Here is a 16,776-nt window from a genome sequence, read left to right as displayed (position 1 = left end):
TGTCCCTTTTGTATTGAGTAAGAGGGAGGCAGACCCCAGTAAGGACTGTGGAGCTGGCAGAAGCCTGTGAACTGGCTCCAACCTCGCTTAGCTGTGGTCTTGGAGCACTTGGAAAACATTGATTTGGGAAGATACTCACAAGATGAGAGAGCCTTTGTAGAAGCTCAGGTTTATAGAGAAAAAGTTCCAGCACTCTGTTGGAGCAAACAAACAACAAACAAAAAACAAAAACAAATTCAGATTCATTGGAGTGGGTAAGAGAAACTTAGCCTGCATGATTACCCCTTGACACAAGGTGGCACAGCTTAGAAAAAGAGGAGGCTGGGGATCCTTCCCAAGAGGAAAAAGGAAGAGTGATGGGTCACCACCCAGCTTCCCCAGCTGTGCAGGATGCTACCAAAGAAATCCATCTCTCCCCTGAAGCCCAAGGAGTATTAAAGCAAGAACTTCACGACTGGGGAGCAGGAGGAGACAGGGAGGAGATAGGAAAAGAGGCAGGTAAGAATATTAGAGAGCATTGAAGAGACACTGTTGCTGCTGACATGTTCTAAGCTCTAGCAGGAAGCTTGCCCGTGAGCTGCTGGAGAAATCTCATTCAAGGATCCCTCCATCTGGCCCACTGAGACCCCCACCTCCCCCAGCTCTAAGCCAGCTCTTTAGGTGAACTCCTGAGGGTGGTGGTGAGAGACAGATAGATAGGCAGGGACTGCACATGGAAAACAAGCCAGGGTCTGCCGGCAAAGGAAGAAATCACAATTTTGAGCTGTAGAAACACTTTGGGAAAAACAAAAGAGAGGTTATCAACAACCAGCCTGGTGCCATGTAAGACCAAACAGAAGACATGCAAGCTTAAATTTTCTGCCACGAGAGGGAGCAAGAAGTGGAGCAGGTGTATCTATACAGGGATAAACCACAATGAGATGTCACATTACATCTGTTAAAATGGGTATCATAACAAGCGATTAATGTTGGCAAATATGTGGAGAAAAGGGACATCTTTGCATTCTTGGCAAGAATGTAAATTGGTGCAGTCACTGTTGAAAACAATATAGACATTCATCAAAAAAGTAAAAATAGAACTATCATATGATCCAGCAATCCCACTTTTGGACATATATAAAGGAAATAACAACAGGATATCAAAAATATATCTGCACCCCAATGTTCATTTCAGCATTATTCACAATGGCGAAATATGGAAACAACCTAAGTGGTCATCAACAGATGAATGGATAAGAAGATGTGGTACATATATACAATGGGACAGTCCTGAGAAAGAAGGAAATCCTACCATTTGCAACAACATGGATGGACTTTGAAGGCATTATGCTGAGTGAAATAAGTCAGAAAGATGAAGGCAAATATTGTATATATCACTTATATATGGAATCTTTAAAAAGCTGAACTTATATAAACAGAGAATAGAATGCTGGGTACCAGGGGCTAAAGGGGTAGGAGAGATGCTGGTCAAATGGGACAAACTTACAGTTAGAAGATGAGTAAGTTCTGGAGATCTAATATACAGTATTGTAATTATAGTTTAAAATTGCTAAGAGACTAGGTCATAAATGTTCTCACTACAGAAAAGAAATGATAGTTATGTGACATGAAAGAGGTGTTAGCTAACACTATGATGGTAATCATTTTATAATATATAAATGTATCAAATCAGCATATCATATACCTTAAATTACACAATGTTAGTCCCATTTGAATTTTTTTAATATGGAAAAAAATTTTTGAGTGAAACTATTTATTATAGCTTTACTGTAATAATGTTTTATATCTTGATGTATATCTATAGAGTTTTTTGTATGCATGCATGTATGTGTGTTTATACACATATAATATAAAAGTGGCATTTTACCACACATACAAATATAATATATGTACTATAAATATATATATAATTCCATGCATCTTTTTTATTTAAGAATGTATTTAAAAGATTGTCTCACATTATCAGAGATTCTGTCAAGCATATTTTTCAGGGCTGTGTATTATATCAATCAGATGAGCAGTACTTTATGTTAGCTATCACCCAATATTCTATGTTTAGGTTGTTTTCCAATTTTTCCCATACTATAAACAGCACAAAAATATCCGTGACTGAGTGCAGTGAAACTATTCTGTATGACACTATTGATGGTGAATACATGTCATTATATTTGTCAAAACCCATAAAATGTACAACACCAAGCATGAACTCACATGTAAACTGTGGGCTTTGAGTGATAATGATGTGTCAATGTAAGTTCATGTATTACTTTGGTGTGTGGTACTGAAGGTAAGGGTGGATGTGTACATGGAGGTCAGAGGGTATATGAAAATTCTCTGTACTTTTCATTCAATTTTGCTGTGAATCTAAAACTGCTCTAAAAATAAAGTATTTATACACATACACATATAACCACTGTACATCCATGACTGTATATGAATGTGTGTGTGCATCTCTGATACTTTTAAATATATATTTACAGATGTGAAAGTAAATGATCATATTCACATTAAGACCAACTGCCTTTTACAGAAGTTTAAGTGAAAATGCTGTCACCAACACCGCAGGAAAATATCCTTTACCTCTTTATCTCTCATACTGGGCATTGTAGGAATTTTATTTTCAACATTTGATTCACAGAACAGCTTCCTGTGCTACAGCCAGGAAAAAACACTATACTCTGAGTCCAGATCCTTGGATTTATGTTCCAGCTCTTGCCCAAGCTCTGTGACCTTGTGTAGAACACTTGACTACTCTGAACATCAGTACCTTTGACTACAGATTGAAAAATAAACAATTCTTGCCCTCCCTAAAGTTGCTGTAAGTTTAAAGCAGAACTATATTACAAAGCAGAGCACAAATGAAACCTCTGTTTCATCATTTGTAGTGACATCTGAAAGAATTAACACCTTCCAACACTTTCCAAAGAGGAGAGTCCCTTCCCCAGCTCCTACCATACCCCAACCCACCAGTGACTTGCTGTGAATAAGCCTGCACCATTACTTCCATGATGCTAAATATCCCTGACATCACTGATCCCTCAGCAATGAAAGCCATCCAGGCACCATTCTCTCTTATCTATCTCATCCCCATACTGTCGTCTATTTGCTCTTCCATAATCAGTCCCCAACATTTCCCCTCTTCTTGGGCCACCTAAAGTCTCTATTCCCTAGTAAACAAACTTTCTTCTACCTCCACTCTCTTGCCTCCAGGCCCCTCGACTATGACTTACTTCAAGTGTCTTACATTTTTCAATGTCAGGGAGTACTCTCTCATCAGTGCTACTTCTGAACCTTACTCTTTCACTCTCCTATAAAAATCTTAAAATTTTTTATACTCATGCCATCAATTATAGTGCCTAATATAATGGCCTCCATACTGTCAAATCCAGTAGATATTTTTAGCCCCATCTTACTGGTCTTCTCTGTTGAATGGCATGCTGTTTACCATATCTTCATTAAAACTATTGATATCCTTGACTTCAGTAGCATTACTTCCTCCTAATACTTCTCACATGGCGCTGTCCATCCTCTACATGTCCATCTCTTTCACAAGGCTCTACCTGCCCTTCCCCCCAGGGCTCCCTCTGTATTCCACTATTCTTCTTTCTGCACACATTTATCTTGGATGATCTCACCCACTGTCACTGTTTCATCAATAGCTCTATGAAAATTTCTGTATCTCTCAATTTACCTCTGAACACCAGGTTCCTAAAATGCAATGTTTGTAGAATACGTTCAATGGAAAGACTCGTGAGTATCAAAAATCACATTTAAAACCCAAAATCCATTGTGTTCCTTGACTAACCATGCTTTTCTTCCTACATTCTTCATTTTAGGAAATGGCACTCATTCATCATTCATCAAGATACTGAGAACCTTGGAATCATTCAAGATTTTTCCCTCAATCTGCAGACGTTCTACTAATTTTATCAAAATTAAAAAGTAAATGTTACACTGTGCTTACTATTTTCCAGGCACTGTTTTAAGCATTCTTAAAAACATTAACTTATTTAATCTTTGTAACAGAAATATTATTATTTCCTTCTCACAGATGAGTAAACTGAGATACACAAATGTTAAAGAACTTGCCCAAGATCCTGGAGATCTGGAATTCAAACTCAGGCAGTCTGGCTGCAGAACCATGCTCCTCATTACTACAATATGCTCCCTCTTCAATTCAAACATGTAGGCTAGCTACACCAAATTCTCCATGAACTGATTGCTACCAACATGACAAACATAATCCCCCATACTTCCTAGCCTGCACCCTATGCTTTGTAAATACCAAACATTTGCAATTCATTGCAGCTACAGATCTGTTCCTCTATATCTTTGCTCGTGCTTTTCCTGCTGCTTAGAAGACCCTTTTCAACCTTCCCATCTCCATGCCCTGCTCACATTTAATAATTCATCAAGTTTTTGCTCTAATATTCTTTCAACCAAAAGTATTCCTTAAATACCCACATCGGGATGCAGGTTTCTCTTCCAAATCCTCATAGTTCCCAGTCTTCTGCTTTCTTTTTATCCACCATACTCTATTGATATCACCTAATTACTGACAGACCATAGGTTTTTAAAGAACAAAGAACAAAGGTTTTTAAATTTTTTATCTTCAATTTCCCAGCAGCTATTTAAATGTACGGCACATAGATTATATAGAGTGAGGTCTTGAACTTTGTCTATGGAGTCTTGCAGACACAGTTAAAATTCCATCTCCATCACTTACCTATCATATGATCTTGAGCAAGATATTTATTCTCTATAATTCCACTATCCCAGAAAAGTGTTGTTACATATTTTCCTATGACCACAATGTTGTTGACAAAAAGACAGAAAAATAGTGAACTTCTCCCTATTCAACAAAGTAACTAATGACATATATCTGATTCTAAGAAATCACTTCTTTGACTTCTGAAAAGATATATAGCCTACAATATAACACAGTCAATCTAATCCATTAAAGTACGAATTAACGAGAAAAAAATGCCAACGGACGTTGGACAGATATTGAAGATCCTCTAATAAATCTGCATTCCCTGGGGTACTAATTAAATGTCTTTTGGTTTCAGTCAACAGATAACAGATACTGACTCTGGCTAGATTTAGTATAAGGGAGAATTTATTGGAAGAGTTCTGCTATTTCTCAAGATGTTGCAGAAAGAATTGAATTTAAAAAGTTTGGGGGGATGAAGAAATTAAGATAGCTCTAAGGAGTCCCAGCACAGGATTTCAAGGACACACTTATTGCTAGAAAACTACCACTCAAGTGATAATTCTAAAGAGTCATAATCACTAAGTTTCACTGTTTTCATATTTCAATTTTTTAAAAGAGAGTTGTAGCTCAGTTTGTATCAGTGGCCCTGGCCAGAGGTCAGTGTCATATTTTATAAAAACCAATCCCAAAGAAAGGAGGAAGTGTCACGAGCTGAAAAGCATTTTATGTAACTAAGTTTTTCAGCATTAAAACAAATTACTTCTTTTACAATCAACACAGTAAGACCTCACATAACTGTTCTACTTATTGAGTTAGAGACAACCCAAATAATTAAAAAGAAAATAGAAAGAAAAACATCTTCCTTGGTGTCAGTAAAGGGTGAAGACTTTCAAGGATACAAAGAATTATGAAATAAATATTTTTTGATGCTAAAAGCTGAAGTCAAATGGTAGAAAAGTAGCTTGATGTGGCAGATAATTTCTTGCTGCTTCCCCAAAAATGTGGTAGAGATGAACAGTTATACACCAGAATTTTTTCTTCCTCTTCCATGTTACAGAGTACTTACAAGGAAGACAACGCATAGCATAGACTACATTTCCCAGGTGCACTTGCATCTCTAGATGGGCCTGTGTCTTTAGTTCTTACCAATAGAAAGTGCGTGGGATATGTGTGTTGCTATCCACACATGAGCCTTCTCCGTGGGCTTTTTCATTTCTACTGGTTCTGGAAAAGGCAGTTACTAGTGGAAGGAACCAAGATTTCTAAAATACCTCATGGATGTATTATATTACATGAACAAGAAATAAGCCAGTATGAGTTCGGGAGTCTGTTTATCACTATAGATAGCATTAATCCAAAATCTGACTTCAGAAGAGATTGAAAAGCCAAAAGGAGGTACTGTTTTGGATGACAATTGCTGGATTTAGCAAGATATTACAGGAGAGACATGAACTCAGGCAAAAGTTAGCTGGTTTGAGAAGCAGGAAAAAAATGTATAAAATTTGACTGCTTTCATATCTCAAATAGGTGGACAAGTGGGAGATAAAAGTTTTTAAAAACTTGGTACAAAAAAAAAACCTGTTAAGATTTCTCAGTTAAAAAGTTTAGCCTTATGAAAATAAATGATTAGGAATGTTGATTTCTTAGTCAAAACTATTATTTCAGAAAACTTCAAGATAGCAGTGGTTACATTAAGAAAAAGACACAAGGTCTAAGAGCCAAAGAAACAACGCATACTGGAGAACTATACTTAGGAAATTCCATGTGGTGTCTGGGGGTGTGAGTCCTGACAATGGAACTGACTGGAAACACAAAAAGCAGATGTTTGGTGAATGAAACCACAAGTGTAACCTTAAAGAGGCTTTGACTATTATGATTTTCAAACATCTCTAGGGGTTCCCCCCAAAAAACTTGAGTAAGTAGAAATTGTCTGGAAAACCTGAGCAAATACAAAGCATAATATACTCAGCAACACCCACTTCGGGTGCTCCCATGAAAGATCATGGACAAGAAGATGGAGCTGGTGGCCACTGAGCAATGAACAAAATAGTCCTTTCCAGAGGTAGATCAAGTACCTAGATAAGGAACATCCTCTTTCGACAGAATCGTGCCCATCAGGATTCTGCCATTGCTACAGACTGGTAATTACTGTGTCAGTTCTTCCTTCTCTAGACTGCGTGCCTGTTCTCCAGCATTATACATTATTTCATGTGTGAGCTTTATCGGGGTGTCAGGAAATAAGGTAATTTGTCTTTAGTCTGTAAGTTGCCAGATTTTTCAGGAGCCACATCTGGATTTGACAAAAGTGACTGACATTGTCCAGGGATCTTGGATTTTGAAAAAATAAAGGAATAAAATTGGAAATATAGGCCATTCCCCTTGAAGAAGAAGGAAATCTGCAGAAAGAAGGGCACAAGTGTACAAATGGGTATTTCGTAGCCAGAGGGAAGAATCTGGCAGAGATGGTTAGCCAGGGAGCAAAATACTGTGTTTCCCCAGCAGCCAATGGTTCCTGCCCCCTCCCTTTTTATGTGGTCATGTGACAATTTCTTATTAATGGGATGAGAGGAGAAACAATGCCTGTGACTTTCAGGCCAAGGTTTTGAAGAAACAACTATGTATTCTTAATGCTTTCTTTTGCTTCAGTCAGCTTCATACAAAGATGAGGAGTTCCCAGGGGACAGAGGAACCATAATAAGAAAGGCATCTGGGTCCCTGTATTATCACATGGAGGAAAGATATGCAAGGATCAGGAACACTCACTTGGGCACTTACATGAGAGAAAAATCAGCTTCTATTGGGTACATTACTAAAATATGAGGAGGGTTGGTTGGTTTGTTTTATCATCTAGAATTTGCTAACTATAATTTATGCTTCAATATGAAAGAGAAAACATACAGATTTACCCTACTGCCCCAAAATACACTCTACTAAAATGACACAAAAGGGGAAAACAAACTAAACACAGAAAGAACAACATAAATGACAGAAGTAAAGTGATGTCAATGATATTAGGAAAACTGAAAAATATATGACCTAGCAAAGCTGATGAATTATCAAGAAAATTAATGCCATAGAACATTGGATGGATTTAGGAACTGGAGCCCAAAGACACTTCTGAAGGTGGATATGCAATAGAGATTGAAACAGAAGAGTTTATTGAAAGCCTATAATGAGTAATTAGACTCCCAGAGCCCCACAGTGTGGCTGCATCCCTCTTACATTAAGGCAGAGACTGTGGGTCAACACTAGGGATTCAGGAAAGAGGCACACCAGGAGTACTAGGGTGGGATGCCAATCTTAAATGTAATAGAACAATGAGACCCCCTTCCACCACCACAACCTCCTTCTTCTGACTCAGCTCTGAGGGCCATGTGACAACCAAGCTTACCCCCATGTACTCTGACCCATGCCAGTCAGAAGCTGCAGAGATTCTTCCTGAGGAAACTGGCCGCAAGTCAAGGGAGGGTCCTCATATGTACTAACAATTGTGGATTCCTCAGCGGAATATTCAGGTTTGAAGCAACCACAAAACAACTTTCAATAAATCCTACCAAAATTCAAAGTTTCCAATCAGCTTTTAAGACCTCCATCTGAAATATGAATGGACATCTAAGGTTCACTGGACATTTTAGGCAAGGCTCCAATATGAATGAGAAGGACCAAGAAAACTACAGTAGTCCCCCCTTATCTGCGGTTTCACTTTTCCCAGGTTCAGTTACCAGTGGTCAACTGCTGTCTGAAAATACTGAATGGAAAAATCCAGAAACAAACAATTTGTAAGTTTTACATTGCTCTCTATTCTGAGGAGCATGATGAAACCACATGCTGTCCTGCTCCAATCTGCCCAGGATGCCTGACCATAAAGTTGTCTCCTCCTGATATCTAACCATCGACACCGTGATGGCTGGATGATCCAGGGTCACTCGAAGCAGATGACTCTCTCTCTGATGTACCATCAGAAAGTCAACAGTAGCCTAACTCCACGTCACAGTGCCTATGCCATTCACTTCACTTCATCTCATCACATAGGCATTTTATCATGACAAGGGTGAGTGCAAAACATTAAGATATTTTTCAAGAGAGAGAGAATAAAAATCACCCATACAACTTCTATTACAGTACATTACTGCAACTGCTCTATTTTATTATTATTTACTGTTGTTAATCTCTTACTCTGCCATATACACACACACACACATACACACACACATACATAAGTATATAGCCTTTTGGGGGTTTTTTTGGGGGGGAGAAGGTAATTAGGTTTATTTATTTAGTTAATTATTTTAATGGAGGTCCTGGGATTGAACCTAGGGTCTTGTACATGATAAGCATGTACTCTAACCACTGGGCTATATTCTCCCCCGATGCCTAACTTACAAATTAAACTTTATCATAGGCATATATTTACAAGCAAAACATGGTATATATAGGATTCAGTACTATCTGAGGCTTCAGGCACCTACTAGGGGTCTTGGAAGGTATCCCCGAGGATAAGGGGAGACTACTGTAAGAGCTATAAGGAACTCAAACATATGGAAAAGTCAAAGAAAAAAAAATTTAGCGTGCAAAAAATTAAACTGAACCCTTTGGAAAGGTAAAAAGATACAGTGCATCCAATAGGGGAAAAAAAAAAAGCACAAGACAGTTCAAAAGAGAACTTTCAGGGAACAGAAAAGGACTCTTGGATGTGAACAATGTGATGACAGAAATAAAGAACTCAATGGCATGATTAGGAAATAAAGTTGAAGAGAACATCCAAGAAACTAAAACAAAGAAACAGAGAAGGAAAATGGGAGACAAAATATAGGAAAACTAGAAAATCAGTCCAGGAGGTCTAACATCAAATTGGTAAGTGTTCCAAAAAGAGAGATCAGAGAGAACAGTGGGGAGAAAGTTGTAAAGAACATAATAAAAGGACAAATTTCTAAGAACGGACAAGAATGAACATCCAGTTCAACAGGCACAATAAAAATATATAAATAAATGTTTTAAAACACCCCACAGCACATTTTTCAGTACTCTGGGAATAAAGAGGAAAATCTTAAAGCTCTCAGAGAGAACACTGCTCACATGCAAAGATACAAGAATCAGAATGGCATTTGGTGTGTCAGCAGCAACTTGGGCCCTAAAGGACCATAGAGAAATGCTTTCAAAATTCTGAGGTACAAATGCATTTCGACCTAGAATTCTGAAACCAATCAATCCATTAAGAGTGAGGAAAAAACAAAGTCATTTTCAGATATGCAGGAACTCAATATTCACCTCCCATTTTTTTTTTTTTAATTAGGACCTCCTGGAGAATATGTTCCAACAAAATGAGGGATTAGGCCAAGACAAGAAAACATGGGATAAAGGGCGTGGAGAAGCCAACACAAGAGAAAATAAAGAAGAGAACTAAAATATCAAAAGGTGATACACAGTCCTCGAGAACAATCAACTAAGAAATCTATGACAAAAACCCCCAAAGTCAACCTTTCTGAAACTGGCGTGTAAGGCTGGATGACAAAAGAATTAGAAATAAGAGAGTATTATTTTTTAAGAGTTGGGAGAGACTTTATGTCTTACTGTATAATTGATTTACAATGTCGTGCACAGTTTCTAGTAATTCAGTTACATATATATATATATATATTCTTTTTCATTATAGGTTATTATAAATTATTGAATATGGTTCCCTGTGCTATACAGTAGGACCTTGTTGTTTACCTAGGAAAGCACTTTAGATATCTCCTACTTTCTCATTTCATAGGTGACAGAATTGAGATTCAAAACAGTTAAGTCACCTACTTTCTCAGCAGACATATTCAGTGTGCTTCTACTCAGAAGACCTTGTGGAGAAAGCTGGACACACACAATTAAGAAGGAATAAGGGCTGCAGTCAGGAGTGAAGGAAACCACCTTAAAGCATGACTTTCTCCCCCTTTTTTTTAAATACATTTAGTTCAGTTTGGATCTCGGCCAAAACTGATTCCCATTTTCATGAACAACGATACACTTTGCAGTTTGCTTCTGTCCATTTACTCTGGCATTACATGATTTCCTTTTAGCTAAACTACTGTATAATCACACTGCTTTTATTGCATAGCTTTTGCAGCAGTAGCTATAAACTTTGGGCAAATTTCTGTTGTTCTTTCGAAAATAATAATTGGCTTCTCTCGATTTACAATGCATTCTATTTTTATCCTGGTGAATTATATCACCCATTATGGATATGCAGCTTTGGAGAGAATGCAAAGATTTATTGCAGACCAATAAACCCTTTTATTTTGCCCTTTGTCTGTGATTGCTGGACATGTGCTACATGAATCTGTTTCTCTTAGGAAAGCCATAATTTCAACATTTAAAATTTTTAAATTTTAACTAGCATTTTCTTCATTCTTCAGTTGCTATCATGATTACTCTCTTCATGAGTCTTCCCCTTCAAGAAAGTGTTGGTACTAAATGAGAAGATTCTATTCTGCACTCTCTGAAATACTGTACATGGGACACCTTCAGAGATACTGCTGGCCAGATGGATTATTTAATCTTTTCTTAATTAATTAATTTCATATTTTACCTGCTCAGAAGGATCTATTTTTAAAAAGACAAGGTGACTTGCTATCTGTTTTCTTTCCAAGTTAAGAGTATACTTAGAATGTACATAAAATCATACAGTGAATTATGCCTATTGTTTCTCTTCTTTTACTAAACTTTGTGAGACAATCACGTGATTTCTTAGCATCCTACAATCTTATTATTTTGAAAAGATATGTTTCTATTATGGCTTAGTTCTTTAAAGATAACTGACTAGCATTCAAAGGGAAGGATCAATTTTGGGATCAGAAGATGATGATTAAGACCTAAGGATAAAATCTTCAGAAGGAAGCAGAAGTAATCGCAACCTAAATTACCCTGATCCCTCATATTTCTGCAGTGATTTCCCATTTTTAAGGCATTTTCAGATATGTCATCTCATTTGATCTTCACAACTACCCTATAAAGTAGATGGAAGAGAGATTGATATCTCCTGTTTGTAAATGAAAAACCTGACTTGCCTCAACCAAAATCACACAGTGAGTGACAGAGCTGGGCCTTGAAATCAAATCCCTTGATTTTGCATCCATAAGACTGTCAGGATAAAACAGAAACCTTAAGTTAAAAGTCGGTGGGAGTGGGGGGGCTTTATAAACAGCCATTAAAAATGTCTGTAAATCTAGGTAACAGAAAGTTAAACATTTCATCACTTGACAAAAGCACATGCCCTATAGGAAGAATTTTATAGAAGGATAGATCTATTGTCTAAAATAAAGAGATGATACTTAGTTATATCTCTAACATGTTTCCCTTTAATAAATATAAACAATATTTTTAAACATTCAGGAATATTTTCACTTATAAATGAATAACTCCTTTCTCACTGATCCAGCATAATTAATTGGTTTTATTTTTGCAAATTCTGATATTGACTTAACCACTTTAATAAACATTTTACATTGCCCTAATCATAGTCAACAAATCATTTCATGTTTTCATTTAATGTTAAATGGTATATATTTCCATGTTATTCTTGTATTGTTGTAACAATATTATAATGATCATGTTTATAAACAGAGCCTTTTCCTTTTATTAAAAAAAATCAAAATAGGACCAGTGGTTCAAAAAGTATGAATATTTAAAGGCTTGCTACCTTGCTTCTCAAGAAAGACTGCAAAATTTAAGAGTCATAAGCAATGTAAGATCCTACCTCTTTTACCACAACTCCATGCTTTCAGTTACTCAGGCCAAAAACCTTAAAGGCATTCTTGATCCTCTTTTTATCTCATCAGCAAATCTTACTAGACTTACCTTCAAAACGTATCCAGAATCTGACTCGTTCTCACCACCTCTACTGCTATCTAGCCTCTCTTTAGGTTTCCCTGCTTTCATCCTTGTGATCCAGAGAGTCTATTCCCATTTTGTTCACTCCCCACTGTGTTGACGAAATGTACAGGGGGACTGACTCAGAAAGACCAATTATGAGGCTACTGTAATAATTCAGTGAGAGATAATGGTGGCTACAGACCAGGGCAATGGGACTAGAGGTGGTGATGAGTGATCAGATTCTGAATATAATGAGTATCTTTTCAAGATAAAGTCAAAATAATATTCTAATGGATGGAAGTGAGATGTGAGAAAGAGGTCTATGTTAGAGAGATATCTTTGGGAGTTGTTGACATATAGAGAGTATTCAAAACCATGAGACTGGACAAGATCCAAGAACATGAATGTCAATAAAGCAGAGAACCATGAACTAAGGCTTGAAGGGCTCCATTATTAGGGTACAGGGAATAGTAAGGGAACCAGCAGAAGAGCCTGAGAAGGAGCCATACGTAAGGTAAAAAGAAAATCAGGTGAGTTTGGTGTTCTGGAAGCCAGGTGGGGAAAGGAGTGAGTGATCAAATGTCAACAAATACTGATGACAGGTCAAGTAATATGAGGCTAGGAATTGAGCAGGGGAATTAATAAGGTGACCTTAAGAACTTGACAGGAACAATTTTAGTAGTGAGGTCAAGATGAGACCCTGACTGAGGTAAGGTAAGAGAGAATCAATGAGCAAAGGTAGTATTTTTGCAGAATTTTGCTGTAAAGCAGAGCAAAGGAATGGACTGGTGATGAAACAAGTATTGAAGGAAGATGTTTTTGCTGCTGCTGCTGTTGTTTTTAAGGAGGGAAACCACCACATATAAACGAGTGTGTTCCAGAAGAGAGAGAAAGAAATGATTCTTTGAAATGGAAGAAGTGAAGTGCTTGAGTAGATGATAAAAAAAATGCATCTGGTGCACATGGTGGAGGGATAGGCTTTAGATAGGAGCATGAATATGTATCTCTGGTTGTAGTCAAGAAAGCCAATATATTGTGGCAGATACTGATGTCAGGTAGATGGATGGAGTCTGTGGAGGGTCTTCTGATTTTCTAATTATTTTAGTAAGACAGGAAGCAAGGAGAGAAAGATGGAGAAAATATGTTGCAGGTTTGAGGCAGGACAACAAGGTGATAAATCATCTAGGATGGCAGGAGCAGGAATGATGACTCATGAGACTATAAGGCCTCATAGGATTGCATGGAGACACTGAGCGTGCATTTGAGGTTCAGAGACAAGGTAAGAGCAGTTTACAAAGATGTGCTTTATCCTCCTGCCACATTTAGCTGTACCAGTTCAGGTGTGGAGTGTGAGGAGTTGAATTTAACCAGGATTATGATTTTGCCAAGCAATTACAAAGAAAAGAAAGAAGGGCAAAGAACTTTTGGGTGTAGTCAATGGAATGATGTGACCGACAATAGGACCTCACCAGGCGACGAAGTAGGGAGAGAACATCAGGGAATAAGGGACAAGAGAAAAGGGCTGAGATCAATGGACTTGAGGTCCAGGTCAGACTGAAGAATCACTGAAGTTGGGTATCTGGAGGAAGCAGACTGGAAAGATAAGAGGCAGTAGTCAGAGAGTTGGATACATGGAATTGAGTTTCCATGTATTTAGTTGGCAATAACAAGATCTTGATCACATCTCGCATCTGATCAATAACCACTGGAGGCTTGCGTTTGTGAATAAAATAAAAGCTATAGACCTCATGTCAGCCTCAAGACTCCACCCTCAGCTTGCTTTTCCCTGTTTGCCCTGAACCCTTACCTCCCTACTTTTCTATCCTCATCTCTTAAACTCCCCTAGTTCATTCTGCTTCAGCCATCCTGACCTCTATGCTGCTCCTTGAGACATGCTTTGAAGTCTTTATGTTGGTTGTCCCCACAGAGTCTTCCTTCCCCACCTTCAAAGTTTTGCCCAACTGTCACGTCTTCAACAATACCTTCCCTGACATCCAAATTAAATTTATAACCCATCTCAGGTCATAATGCTCCTTACCCACCTTCCCTGCTTTCTTCTCTCCATAACATTTACCATTTTCCAATACTATACAACATACCTTTTTGTCTATTGTCCACCTTTTCCCTATTGGAATATGAGTTCCATGAAGGTGGAGATTTTTCTTTGTTTTAATTACAACTGTTTTCTTAGCACCTAGCATATAGTAGGAACTCAGTCAATATGCATTGAAGGAATGAGTTACCTTTATTCACTGTCACTATTTAATGTTTGCTATATTAAAAAGTATGAAGCTATGTTCTTATTTTAATTTTCTGACAGAATGATAAGAATTGCCTGGGTATCTTCAGGACTTGAAAAAATTGCCACTTACTAAGAGCTTGGGAAAGGATTGGTCTTAGAGATTACAAATGGCACAAATAACTTAGAGGCAGATATCACATAATATAGATAAAGAGATAAAATATAGACATATAGAGATATAATATATTAATATCCACTATTTTGAAGTTTTCCCAAGGAGCTGAGTTCTGTTCAAAACTGCAGTTGCAGTGAATGTATGGGTCATTTTGATTTACTAAGTCTATAATTGAGATCTAAAATGTCTATGATAGAACAGGCTTCCCCTTCCAACTTAATCTGTTGCTCTGAGACTTCATAGAAATATTAATTTTTGAGCTGATAGTAGGAAAAACCGTGAAGTTAAACCAAAGTGTCTACTTCTAATTATGAAACAAGCAAACTTAGGTAAATTTTTTTTCTTTCAGATTACAAGCATCTTTGTTATCAGCAGACAGTTTACACATTGCTGTGTTCCAGTAATAACCTATACCACAAAAAAATCTATTGGAGTGATAATTATCTCATTATAGCTGATGCTAGAGAAGGTCACCTTGAAAACTAAATTTGCGTGGAAATAAAATGTATTATCGAAATAAGCCTAGATCTTAAAGACAAAAAGACCTATATATAAATACTGCAATCTAGTCAGTGTTTCTCACAGAGGCATGAGTTAGCCATTCTGAAACCACCTTATATGTATGCTAGGACTGAACAAATAGATAAATATATTGTCAGTGGTTGAAGCCAAGTTTCTTACTGTCTGGGAGAAAGTTACAAATAATAAAAGGGGAGCAGCATCTTACTGTGTTAGATTGAAATGAGAGGTATCAGTATACACTTATGAATTTCAATATTTATATAGGTAGATACGAAATAAATATAGCTCACATGGATACATGAATGAATATACACATACATATTTCCTAGTTTTGTCCACTGAAAAGGCCTAGAAGTAATGATACCCAAACAGCTGTTAGTACACCTAACTCCAAGATTGGCTGGTTTCTAAACATCATTCTCCAGCAAAGGAGATCGGGACCCCTTAAAGAAGGCATAAATTAGAAGAGTTTGGGATTAGCAGATACAAACTACCATATACAATACAGATAAGCAACAAGGTCCTACTGTATAGCACAGGAAACTATATTCAATAGCCTGTAATAACATAATGAAAAATAATATATATGTATAACTGAATTACTATGTTGCACACCAGAAACTAACACAACATTGTAAATGACTATACGTCAACTAAAAAAAACAAAAAAGAAGTAGTAAGTTCCAGGACCGGGATGGGTAAAACATAAGCCTAGATGCAAGAAGCAACCTGAAGGGGCTTCTAATGACCAAAATTTTTTTAATGAGCAATAAAATCGATAATGATAAAATTGGATTAAAACCCATGGTATAAAATAATTATAAACTTATAATTAAACTTAATAGTAATTAAATAATAAACTTATGATAAAAGTTGAATAAATAAATGGGAGAGAGGCTAGATCTCTTCCTTGCTTCACATACAACCACTGTCACTTTCTTTCTTGAGACAACAAGCAATATCTTGAGGTACTCTCACCTCCCAGAATTTCTTAAAATTCTGCAATAGAATTCTGGAGAGCCAAGAGAAAAGTCTATTTTATCTCTGCACCCAGAGACCTGCCCTCTCTCCTTTCGATGGGCACTACTCTGCTTCCCGGGTTGGATAAGGTTTTCCAGGGAATCACTGGCTGGTTTTATCTGTTTGTCTCTGTCATGCCCAAGCAGCATGAGCAGAACTTAGGGAGTCGATCCATGACATGGCATGGACGGAACAAGTCAGAGAAAAGGAGAAGCAAGAACCCTCACTCCTGCTCATGGTTTGCATGTCACCTTTCCC

The sequence above is a fragment of the Vicugna pacos genome, chromosome 14 (genome assembly GCF_048564905.1).
Source record: "Vicugna pacos chromosome 14, VicPac4, whole genome shotgun sequence".
Taxonomy (NCBI): domain Eukaryota; kingdom Metazoa; phylum Chordata; class Mammalia; order Artiodactyla; family Camelidae; genus Vicugna; species Vicugna pacos.
This window is presented reverse-complemented; position numbering follows the sequence as displayed.